The sequence below is a fragment of the Colobus angolensis genome, unplaced genomic scaffold (assembly GCF_000951035.1).
Source record: "Colobus angolensis palliatus isolate OR3802 unplaced genomic scaffold, Cang.pa_1.0 Scaffold57, whole genome shotgun sequence".
Lineage (NCBI taxonomy): Eukaryota > Metazoa > Chordata > Mammalia > Primates > Cercopithecidae > Colobus > Colobus angolensis.
Window position 1 is genome coordinate 12,323,353 of NW_012119265.1, and position 12,722 is coordinate 12,336,074.

Consider the following 12,722-nt stretch of genomic DNA (forward strand, 5'->3'; position numbering starts at 1 on the left):
GTGTTTTGTGGGAACATGGATGGAGCTGGAGGCCATGATCCCTAGCAAACTAATGCAGGAACGGAAAACCAAATACCACATTTTCTCACTTGTAAGTGGGAGCTAAATAATGAGAACTTGTGAACACAAAGAAGGAAACAGACACTGTGGTCTACTTGAGGGTGGAATCTGGGAGAGGGAGAGGAGCAGAAAAGATAAGCATTGGGTACTGGGCTTAATACCTGAGTGATGAAACAATCTGTACAACAAACCTCCGTGACATGAGTTTTCCTATGTAACAAACCTTCATAGGGGACCTTCAAACCTAAAAAGTTAAAAAATAAATGATAATGTTAAACATTTCTCTATTCAAGGAATTATGAAGATAAGTAAGCATATTCTTTTTCTTTCCCTGTTGTATTTATTAACAAAATAGAAACAAAAATCTCTTCAGAAAATTGTTTTTGAGCTCTATGCCTGAAGTTATATGGAAGTATAACAGATGGGGGCACAGTGGGATTCTTGCAGAGTGCCTGCCAGATATGACACATGCTACACAGAGAGCAGAAAGGGTTTCTTAATGCAGAGTCAAAAGGCTACTCATAAAAAAGACAACAAATATGGTGCAGTGTATACTGCTCGGGTGATGGGTGCACCAGGTTCTCACAAATCTCCACTAAAGAACTTACATGTAAGCAAATGCCACCTGTACCCCAATAACTTATGGAGAAATAAAATTAAAAAAAACAAAAACAAAAACATGATAGGCTGGGCAAAGTGGCTCACACCTGTAATCCCAGCACTTTGGGAGGCTGAGGCAGGCGGATCACCTGAGGTCGGAAGTTCCAGACCAGCCTGACCAACAGGGAGAAACCCCATCTCTACTAAAAATACAAAATTCGCTGGGCATGATTGTGCATGCCTGTAATCCCAGCTACTCAGGAGGCTGAGGCAGGGGAATCACTTGAACCTGGGAGGCGGAGGTTGTGGTGAGCTGAGATCTCACCATTGCACTCCAGCCTGGGCAACAAGAGCAAAACCCCGTCTGGAAAAAAAAAAAAAAAGGTATAAAGAAATAAAACCCTAGAAATAGAAGAAAAGGATAATTCCATTTTAATTTTAGGTTAACCTTAATTTATTCATCTTAAGATGGTCTTTTTAAATAATACATGTAAGACAAAAGCAATAAAAGACTGAAAATTTTTAATTCATCTAAATATAAAAACTTAAAAACATTAAGTATAAAGAAATAAAACCCTAGAAATAGTAGAAAAGGATAATTCTATGTTATTATTATTATTTGAGATAGAGTCTTGCTCTGTCACCCAGGCTGGACTGCAGTGGCACAATCTCGGCTCACTGCAACCTCCGCCTCTCGGGTTCAAGTGAGTCTCCTGCCTCAGCCTCCCAAGTAGCTGGGATTACAGGAGCAAGCCACCACATCTGGCTAATTTTTGTATTTTTAGTAAAGACGTGGTTTCACCGTGTTGGCCAGGATGGTCTCAAACTCCTGACCTCAGGTGATCTACCTGCCTCTGCCTCCCAAAGTGCTGGGATTACAGGTGTAAGGCATGGCACTCAGCCAATAATTCTATTTTAAATTTGGGTTAACCTTAATTTATTCTTCTTAAGAAGGTCTTTTTAAACAATATATGAAAGACAAAAGCAATAAAAGTCTGAAAAAAATTTTAATTCATCTAAATATAAAACTTTTTTTTTTTTAAATGGCTATTTGGCCAGGTGTGGTGGCTCACGCCCATAATCCCAGCACTTTGGGAGGCTGAGGTGGGCGGATCATGAAGTCAGGAGATCGAGACCATCCTGGCCAATATGGTGAAACTCCATCTCTACTAAAAATACAAAAATTAGCCAGGTGTGGTGGCACGCACCTGTAATCCCAAGATCATGCCACTGAATTCCAGCCTGGTGACAGAGTGAGACTCCATCTAAAAAAAAAAAAAAAAAAGGCTCTTCATGCTTACCAACAAACAAGGGAAAGATAATAACCACGGTTCTGATATTTGCTAACTTGTACCGTGTAGATCACCAAACTGTTTCGAGGAGAAATTAGACGAATTAAAAATCCCCAAATATTTGGGAATTGAGCAAAATACATTTAAAAACAAACAAACAAACAAACAAAACCAGGTAGATTACAGAAGAAAAAAAACACAGTGGAAATTGAAAACTATTTTGAATGAAATATGACAAAAATATAACAAAATTTGTGAAATACAGCTAAAATAGTGCTCAGAGGGAAAATATAGCTTTCAATATAATATTAAAAATCAAAGGTTAGTCTGGGCAACATATGGGCCCTGTCTTTACAAAAAGTAATAATAATAATTAGCCACGGTGGCATGCACCTGTAGTCCCAGCTACTCCGGTGGCTGAGGTGGAAGGGTAGCTTGAGCCCAGGAGCTCAAGGCTGCAGTAAGCAGAGATCATGTCACTGCACTCCATCCTGGCTAACCAGGTGAGACCTTGTCTCAAAAAAAAAAAAAAGAAAAGAAAGAGAAAAAAAAGAGATTAATCTTCAGTTATCTCAGTCTCCATATCAATAGTCTATTATTTTTTTAAAGAAACTGAAGTCAAAATTAATATAACTAGAGAGTTTATTTTGGCTAAGGTTGAGGACTACAGCCAGAGAATCTGAGGTTAAAGTTCCCCTGAATATATGCTTCAGCAGAGTGGGTTTATGCAGGAAAAAAGAGAAGTTAGAGGGCAGTCCCTAAAGTGTTTACCAATAATTAACGTTGGTTCCCTAAAATAAGTAAGCTATTGATTGGCTTATGGTACATTGTTCTTGTATTGCAAAACCCAGGAACATGAAGATAATGAGTCGGGGTTACATTGTGGCATTTGTGGTAACATTTTAGGAAAATAAAACAATTACGTCCAGGCATGGCTGCAGAGGGTGTGATTGAAGCCTGGTGTTCCTGTCTCTGTGGGCCTGATGCATTTTGAATATTTCACATTCCTTAGACTGTGATGAGCCACTTTTCTTTCTCAAAAGCAAAAGTTATCAATGACTGAAACAAAAAGTGAACATTTATATTGTCAACCTTAAATAACAAGGTTCAGAAAATATGATTAAATGTAGAGTTTGAGAAGAGCCGTCTGGGAAGCAGATTCCAAAGAGTGGACAACAGTGTTCCAAAGTGTAGAAGTTTGGGGTTGTTTATATAGACAAGGTTTAGGGAAGCTTAATAGAATTTCAGCATCTTTTTATGTAAAGGTTAATGCATAGTTACAATTGTTTGATTGATCGAAGTGGTCTTTTTCTTTCAAGAATGTGTGTTTAACATTGCACACTGAAGATGAAACAGTCCTGGGGTCTTTTGTGCCATCTGTTCTGAATTAGGTACAGGACAATAAAGGCAGCAGTTAACCTCTGATGAAGATCATTGATTCGAAGGGGAAGTTGTCTGGTCTCTGGTCTTTCCTAGTCATTTACCGAACAAGAACCATGAGAAAGAGGGTCAATTTATAATTTTATTTTATTTTACTTTGAGACAGAGTGTCACTCTGTTATCCAGACTGGAGTACAATGGCATGATCTCGGCTCACTGCAACTTCCACCTCCCAGGTTCAAGCAATTCTCCCGCCTCAGCTTCCCGAGTAACTGGGATCACAGGTGCCCATGATCATCCCCTACTAATTTTTGTATTTTTATTAGAGACAGGGTTTCACCATGTTGGCCAGGCTAGTCTCGAACTCCTGACCTCAGGTGATCCGCCCGCCTGGGCCTCCCAAAATGCTGAGATTACAGGCGTGAGCGCCGCACCCAGCCTAATCTATAAGAAGTGGAAGTTACAACTATATGCTACATGACTCGAATTGGCCATGTCTCTCTCAAGCCTTTTTTTTTTTTTTTTGAGACGGAGTCTTGTTCTGCCACCCAGGCTGGAGTGCAGTGGCGCGATCTCGGCTCACTGCAAGCTCCGCCTCCCGGGTTCACGCCATTCTCCTGCCTCAGCCTCCCGAGTAGTACAGGCGCCCGCCACTACGCCCAGCTAATTTTTTTGTATTTTTAGTAGAGACGGGGTTTCACTGTGTTAGCCAGGATGGTCTCGATCTCCTGACCTCGTGATCCGCCCGCCTTGGCCTCCCAAAGTGCTGGGATTACAGGCGTGAGCCACCGCGCCCGGACTCCTCAAGTCTTGAAGTGTTTTTGGAGTTCCAGCATCTTTTAAATTTTATTTTCACACTATATATCCTACCTGCCTTTAAAAAATAAAATATTATGAATAACTGCATCCCAATAAAATGTGACAATTTAGATCAGAAGGACAAATTACTTGATTTAAAAAATTAGTAAGACTGATGAAAGAAGAAATTTAAAAGCCGAATAGTTCTAAATACATAAGAAAAACAAAATTTAACATTTGACACCTTTCCACCATGTGTACGGCATAGACAGAGAAAAGAAATACGAGCAAAGGCATTTTTGAGAGAGCTGTTTAGTCAAGCAGACAGTCAATGTACGAGAGGTCTGAAAACAGGACCTGAAATTAAGGTACTTTGAACTGTGGGAATAGTGAGAATAAAGCAGAATAACCCAAATCCTGAAAGAATAGGGAAAAGCCGGACTAGCAGCTAAAGCGTCACTTGAGCTACTGAATTATATTGCCTTCAATTTCTCACCACAAAGGACAAGATTGGTCTCTGGTCCTGATCTGGGGCTAGGTTTTTCAATGGGAGTGAATTAGCTCTAGCTGTGTGATGAATGTTACGAGAAAAACTTAAGAAAATTAAATTTAACAGTTTAACTGAGTGAAGAATGATTTGAGTATCGATCAGGTCTGTGAACCAGAATAGGTTCAAGGCAACTTCAGGGTTGCCACATGGCCAGATAATATTTATGGACAGAAAAAGGAAAATGAGGTACAGAAAAACATGAGTTATATAAACAGCTGGATTGGTTACAGCTTGGTGTTTGCTTTGTTTGAACATGGTTTGAACAGTTAGCTATCTGTGACTGGTCAAAACTCTGTGATTGGCACAAGAGTAGGTTAGTCTGTTTACACATGCAGTTCAGCTACAGTTCACTGTGTATAGAGAAACCTGTAAGCTGAGCATAAAATGTGTAAGACGGCAGTTTTAGGCTAAACTTAATTTAACGTGAAGTTAGAATGAAATGAAAATAAAACATACTTATTTTATTGTACGTTGAGGGAGTTTCAAGGTGATGGCGTTTAGGACATGCTACCCCAACATATGTTACCTTGGCATAGTGAAAAATGGCAGAAGCCTTTGGTATAAGGATTATTTTGAGCTCATTATTTTGAGAGACTGCAGCTACAGGAGAAGCTTAGAAAACAAGAGCAGAAGTCACACTTTTCTTTTTTTTTTTTTTTTTTTTTGAGACGGAGTCTCGCTCTGTCGCGCAGGCTGAAGTGCAGTGGCGCGATCTCGGCTCACTGCAAGCTCCGCCTCCCGGGTTTATGCCATTCTCCTGCCTCAGCCTCCCGAGTAGCTGGGACTACAGGCGCCCGCCATCTCGCCTGGATAGTTTTTTGTATTTTTTAATAGAGACGGGGTTTCACCGTGTAGGCCAGGATGGTCTCGATCTCCTGACCTTGTGATCCACCCGTCTCCGCCTCCCAAAGTGCTGGCATTACAGGCTTGAGCCACCGCGCCCGGCCACTTTTCTTTCTTATATATCTATTTATTTCTCCATGAAGGCCTAGAAGTCACACTTTTCTTTCTTTTTTATTTATTTCTCCATGAAGGCCCAGAAGTCACACTTTTCTAAGCGAAATTTACATCTATAAAGGAAATCTCCATTCACAAGCATGTCTCCATTTGTAAGCATGTCCCTCCTCCCACTTTATACAAGAAAGAGAAAGATGACTCTAAGTCACCACAGACTCTTATCAATGGAGAAGGCACCAATGTAAATCTGCATGACAAACCTGACCCTGATTTACCGTGCTTTTCCTGATCACCTCCTCATAACCAGGCTTTCCCACGCCCTCTTTCTTTGTTTCCATTGAAGTTTTTTTTTTTGCTTCCAAATTTTGTTTTAGGTTCAAGGGGTACATGCGCAGGTTTGTTACATGGGTAAATTGCATGTCACAGGGATTTGGTTTATAAAATTATTTCATTACCCAGGTAGTAAGCATAGTTCCTAATAGATAACTTCTCCCTCCTCACCTTCCTCTGAACTTTCACCTTCAAGTAGGCCCCTTGTCTATTGTTCCCTTCTTTGTGTCCATGTGTACTCAGTGTTTAGCTCCCACTTATAAGTGAGAACTTGCAGTATTGGGTTTTCTGTTTCTGTATTACTTTGTTTAGAATAATGGCCTCCAGCTCTGTCCATGTTGCCGCAAAGAACATTATTTCATTCTTTTTTATGGCTGTGTAGTATTCCATGGTGTTTATCTGCCATGTTTTCTTTATCCAGTGACCATCCATAGGCATTTAGGTTGATTTCATGTCTTTGCTATTTTGATAGTGCTATGATGAACATACGCATGCATGTGCCTTTAAGATAGAATAATTTACATTCCTTTGGGTATTTACGCAGTAATAGGATTGCTGGGTCAAATGGTAGTTATGGGGTTTTTTTCTTTTCTTTTCTTTTCTTCTCTTTCACCGTGTTAGCCAGGATGGTCTCTATCTTCTGACCTCGTGATCCACCCACCTTGGCCTCCCAAAGTGCTAGGATTACAGGCGTGAAACACTGTGCCCAGCCTCATTTTTTTTTATTGTTTTGTTTTTTGTTTTTAAAGAGATAGGGTCTTGCTCTGTTGCCCAGGCTAGAGTACTGGGGCATGATCATAGCTCACTGCAGGCTCGACCTCCCAGGCTCAAGGATCCTCTACCTCAGCTTCCCAAACAGCTGGGACCACAGACGCATGCCACCTGCCTGGCTAATTTTTTATTTTCTGTAGAGGTGGAGTCTTAGTATGTTACCCAGGCTTCTCTCCAACTCCTGACCTCAAATGATCCTCCCACCTCAGCCTCCCAAAGTGATGGGATTACAGGTGTGAGCCACTGCATCCAGCTGGTAGTTCTGCTTTAAGTTCTTTGAGAAATCTCCAAACTACTTTCCACAGTGGTTGAGCTAACTTATATTCCCACTAGCAGTGAATCTGTGTTCCCTTTTCTCTGCAATCTCATTGGCATCTGTTATCTTTTAACTTTTTTATAATAGCCATTGTGACTGGTGGTATCTCTTTGTGGTTTTGACTTGCATTTCTCATTTTTGTTTTTGTTTTTTAGAGATGGGGTCTCACTATGTTGCCCAGGCTGGTCTTGAACTCCTCGGCTCAAGTGATTCTCCCACCTCAGCCTCCCAAAGTGCTGGATTACAGGTGTGAGCCACCATGCCCAGTCGATTTGCATTTCTCTAATGATTAGTGATGTTGAGCATTTTTTCATATGCTTGTTGGCCATGTGTATGTCTTCTTTTGAGAAGTGTCTGGTCATGCTCTTTGCCCATTAATATGGTTTGGCTCTGTGTTCCCACCAAAATCTCATGTTGAATTGTAATCCCCTGTGTTGGAGGAAGTACCTGATGGGAGGTGATTGGATTGTAGGGGCAGATTTCCTCCTTGCTGTTCTCATGATGGTGAGTGAGTTCTCACGAGATCTGGTTGTTTGAGAGTGTGTAGCACTTCCCCCTTCACTCTTTCTCTCCTGCCCCACCATGGTAAGATGTGCTTGCTTCCCCGTTGCCTTCTGCCATGATTATAAATTTCCTGAGGCCTCCCAGCCATGCTTCCATGTAGTGTTGGGCCTGTGGGTGCACAGAAGGCAAGAGTTGAGATTTGGGAGCATTCGCCTAGATTTCAGAGAATGTATGGAAATGCCTGGATGTCCAGACAGGAGTCTGCTGGAGGGGCAGAACCCTCATGGAGAACCTCTACTAGGGCAGTGTGGAGGGGAAAGGTGGGGTTGTGGCTCCCACAGTGTCTCCACTGGGGCATTGCCTAGTGGAGTTGTGTGAAGAGAGCCACCATCCTCTAGACCTCAAAATGGTAGATTCACTGACAGCTTGCATTGGGCACCTAGAAAAGTCACAGGCACTCAATGTTAGCCTATGAAAGCAGCTGCAGGGGCTTTACCCTGCAGAGCCACAGGGGAGTTGCTGCCCAAGGCTTTGTGAGCCCACTCTTTGCATCAGCATGCCCTGGAAGTGAGTCTTTCCCTGTTTGGAGTCACAGGAGATTATTTTGGAGCTTTAAAACTTAATGAATGTCCTGCTGAGTTTCAGACTTGCATGGGGCCTGTCATGCCTTTGTTTTGGTCAATCTCTCTCTTTTGTAACAGAGGCATTTACTCAATGCCTGTACCCCCACTGTATCTAAGAAGTAACAAACTTGTTTTGTTTTGTTTTGGTTTGGTTTCTTTTTTGAGATGGAGTTTTGTCCTGTGGCCCAGCCTGGAGCGCAGTGGCACGATCTTGGCTCACTGCAACCTCTGCCTCTCGAGTTGAAGTGATTCTCCTTCCTCAGCCTCCTGAGTAGCTGGGATTACAGGCATGTGCCACCACGCCCAGCTAATTTTTGTATTTTTAGTAAAGATGAGGTTTCACTATGTTGGCCAGGCTGGTTTTGAACTCCTGATCTCAGGTAATCTGCTCGCCTTGGCCTCCCCAAGTTCTGGGATTACAGGCATGAGCCACTGTGCCCAGCCACAAACTTGTTTTTTATTTTACAGGCTCATAGGCAGAAAGAACTTGCCTTATCTCAGATGAGACACTGGACTTGTACTTTTGAGTTAATGATAAAATTAGCTAAGACTTTGGTTGACTGTTGGGAAGGCATGATTATGTTTTAAAATGTGAGAAGAACATGATATTTGGAAGGGGCCAGTAGTGGAATGATATGGTTTGGTTCTGTGTCCCTACCAAAATCTCATGTTGAATTGTAATCCTTTGTGTTGAGGGAGAGATCTGGTAGGAGGTAACTGGATTATCAGGGCAGATTTCCTCCTTGCTGTTTTCATGATGGTGAGTAAGTTCTCATAAGATCAAGTTGTTTGAAAATGTGTAGCACTTCCCCCTTCACTCTCTCTCTCCTGCTCTGCCATGGTAAGATATTCTTGCTTCCCGTTCACCTTCTGCCATGATTATAAGTTTCCTGAGGCATCCCAGCCTTGCTTCCTGTACAGCCTGTGGAACTGTGAGTCAATTAAACCTCTTTTCTTCATAAATTACCCAGTCTCAGGTAGTTCTTTACAACAGTGTGTGAGAATGAACTAATACGCCCATTTTAAAATCAGTTTAATTTGATTTTTGTTTTTTGAATTAAGTTCCCTATAGGTTCTGGATATTAGAACTTTGTCAGATGCATGGTTTGCATTTTTTCCCCCATTCTGTAGGTTGTCCATTTACTCAGTGGATAGTTTGTTTTGCTGTGCAGAGGCTCTTCAGTTAAATTAAGTTCCATTTGTCAATTTCTGTTTCTATTGCACTTGCTTTTGGAGTCTGTCATGAAATCTGCCATGACCTATGTCCAGAATGGTATTATTTCCTAGGTTTTCTTTTCCTTTTTTTTTTTCTTTTTTGAGATGAAAGTTTCTCTCGTTCCCGGGCTGGAGTGCAATGGCGCAATCTCGGCTCACTGCAACCTTCGCCTCCCGGGTTCAAGTGATTCTCCTGCCTCAGCCTCCTGAGTTGCTGTGATTACAGGCATATGTCACCATGTCCAGCTAACTTTGTATTTTTATTAGAGACAGGAGTTTCTCCATGTTGGTCAGGCTGATCTTGAACCCTCAACCTCAGGTGATCCGTCCGCCTTGGCCTCCCAAAATGCTGGGATTATAGGCGTGAGCCACTGTGCCTGGCCTTCCTAGGCTTTCTTCTAGGGTTTTTATAGTTTTATTAGGTTGGTGCAAAAGTAATTGTGGTTTTGCCATTACTTCGAATGGTTTTACGTTTAAACCTTTAATCCATCTTAAGTTGATTTTTGTGTATGACAAAAGAAAGGGATCCAGTTTCAATCTTTTGTATAAGGCTAGCCAGTTATCCCTGCACCATTTATTGAATAAGGAGTCCTTTTCTTGTTGCTTGTTCTTGTCAACTTTGTCAAAGATCAGGTGATTGTAGGTGTGCAGTTTTATTTCTGGGTTCTCAAACCTATTTCATTGGTCTGTGTGTCTCTTTTTGTACCAGTACCATACTAGTCTTGTAGGATACTTTGAAGTTGGGTAGTGTGATGCCTCTGGCTTTGTTCTTTTTGCTTAGAATTACTTTGGCTATTTGCATTCTTTTTGGAATTTTAGAATAGGTTTTCTAATTCTGTGAAAAATGTCATTGGTAGTTTGAAAGCAATAGCATTGAATCTGTAAATTACTTTGGGTGATATAACCACTTTAACAATATTGATTCTTCCTATCCATGAGCATGGAATATTTTTTTCATTTGTTTGTTTTTTTTTTAAGCCATGCAACAATGTCTTTTATTATGTATGCGGTTTTAAAATTATTTCTTGAATCTCTCCATACACAGGCAAAAATAAGTGTGTTACTTAACATCCTGGAACTTGCCTAACTTAATCATTGCCTAGAGAAGAGAAAATTATCCCCAAAACATGCTTAACCAGGAGGCCAGTGCATCTGCCGACCTCCAAGAACATGGAGATGAACGTGATAGACAGACTGTCCACCATCTGAACCTTCATTCACCACCATTCGATAACCCTTATTCAGGCCCAGATCAGCAGCACATTTCTTGCCAACAATCATTAAGTGTCCAAGAAGACTGTCATCATCATCTTCTGCTGCAGAAATCTGGGATATATGTTTCTTGGGTATCACCAGAAAATGTGTTGGTGCTTGAGGGGAAATGTTGTGGAAAGCAAGGCACTGGTCATCCTCAAAAATGATTTTGGCTGGTATTTCCTTGCGGATGATCTTCCCGAAGATCGTGTCGCCACCAGGCCGAGCGACCTGAGCCTTGGTAATCTCATCTGCCATCTCGGCCTCTCTCCGGCGCGGCGGCCTGGGTAGAGGCTTGGAAGGAGGGAGGAACCCGCGGAGCGTGCGGCGCGAGAGGGCGCAGCCAAGCCTGCGCAGGTCCCCCGACCTTTTTCATTTGTTTGTATCACCTCTGATTTCTTTCAGCAGTGTTTTGTAATTCTCATTGTAGAGATCTTTTACCTCCTGGTTAGCTGTATTCCTAGGTATTTTGTACATGCGTATGTGGCTATTGTGAATGGAATCGCATTATTGATTTGGCTCTCAGCTTGGACGTTGTTTGTATATAGAAATGCTACTGATTTTTGTACATTGATTTTGTATCCTGAAACTTTATTGAAGTTGTCAATCAGATCTAGAAACTTTTGGGCAGAGACCATGGGGTTTTCTTTTTTTTTCTTTTTTTTTTTGAGGCGGAGTCTCGCTCTGTCGCCCGGACTGGAGTGCAGTGCCCGGATCTCAGCTCACTGCAAGCTCCGCCTCCCAGGTTCACGCCATTCTCCTGCCTCAGCCTCCGGAGTAGCTGGGACTACAGGCGCCCGCCACCTCGCCCAGCTAGATTTTTGTATTTTTTAGTAGAGACAGGGTTTCACCGTGTTAGCCAGGATGGTCTCGATCTCCTGACCTCGTGATCCGCCCGTCTCGGCCTCCCAAAGTGCTGGGATTACAGGCTTGAGCCAGCGCGCCCGGCCCGACCATGGGGTTTTCTAAGTATAAAATCGTGTCATCTGTGAAGAGAGATAGTTTGACTTCCTCTCTTCCTATTTGGATGCCTTTTATTTCTTTCTCTTGTCTAATTGCTCTGTTTAGGACTTCCAGTACTATGCTGAATAGGATGATGAGAGTGGGCATCTTTTGCTTGTTCCAGTTCTCAAGGGGAATGCTTCCAGCTTTTGCCAGTTCAGTATGATATCGACTGTGGGCTTGTCATAGATGGTTCTTATTATTTTGATGTATGTTCCTCCAATGCCAAGTTTGTTGAGGGTTTTTAACATGAAGAGTCGTTGAATTTTATTGAAAGCCTTTTCTGTGTCTGTTGAGATGATTGTATGGTTTTTCTGTTTAATTCTGTTTATGTCACAAATTACATTTGTTGATTTGTGTATGTTGAAACAACTTTGCATTCCAGGAATAAAGCCTACTTGATTATGATGGATTAACTTTTTGATGTGCTGCTGGATTCAGTTTGATAGTATTTTGTTGAGGATTTTTGCATCTATGTTCATCAGTGATTTTGGCCTAAAGTTTTCTTTTTTTGCTGTGTCTCTGCCAAGTTTTGGTATCAGAATGATGCTGGTCTCAAAGAATGAGTTGGAGAGGAGTCCCTCCTCCTCTGTTTTTTGGAGTAGTTTCAGTAGGATTGGTACTGGCTCTTCTTTATACGTCTGGTAGTATTCAGCTGTGAATCTATCTGGTCCAAGGCTTTTTCTGGTTAGTAGGCTTTTTATTATTGATTCAACTTCGGAAGTCATTATTGGTTTGGTAAGGGTTTCCATTTCTTTCTAGTTCAATCTTGGGAAATTGTATGTTTTAAGGAATGCATCCATTTCTTCTAGGTTTTCTAGTTTGTGTGCAAAGTTGTTTATAATAGTTTTGGAAGGCTTTTTGTATTTCTTTCTTTCTTTTTTTTAATTTAACAAATCTTACTGTTCCTGAAAGCTTTTTGGTTTTCGTGGAGTAAATGGTAATGTCTCCGTTGTCATTTCTGTGTTTATTTGGATCTTCTCTCTTTTTTTTAAATTAGTCTAACTAGTGACCTATCAATCCTATTTTTTATTTTTATTTTTTTTTTTGAGACGGAGTCTTGCTCTGTC

The 12,722-nt window shown here is 41.5% G+C and overlaps 1 pseudogene across 1 annotated transcript; it reads right to left on the reverse strand.

Annotated features, from left to right (window-relative positions):
- Positions 1-10,361: 10,361 nt before the first annotated feature.
- LOC105526065 lies at positions 10,362-11,011 on the reverse strand (annotated as a pseudogene). Its single transcript, XR_001004015.1, has one exon. The product of XR_001004015.1 is annotated as a histidine triad nucleotide-binding protein 1 pseudogene (transcript).
- Positions 11,012-12,722: the final 1,711 nt, after the last annotated feature.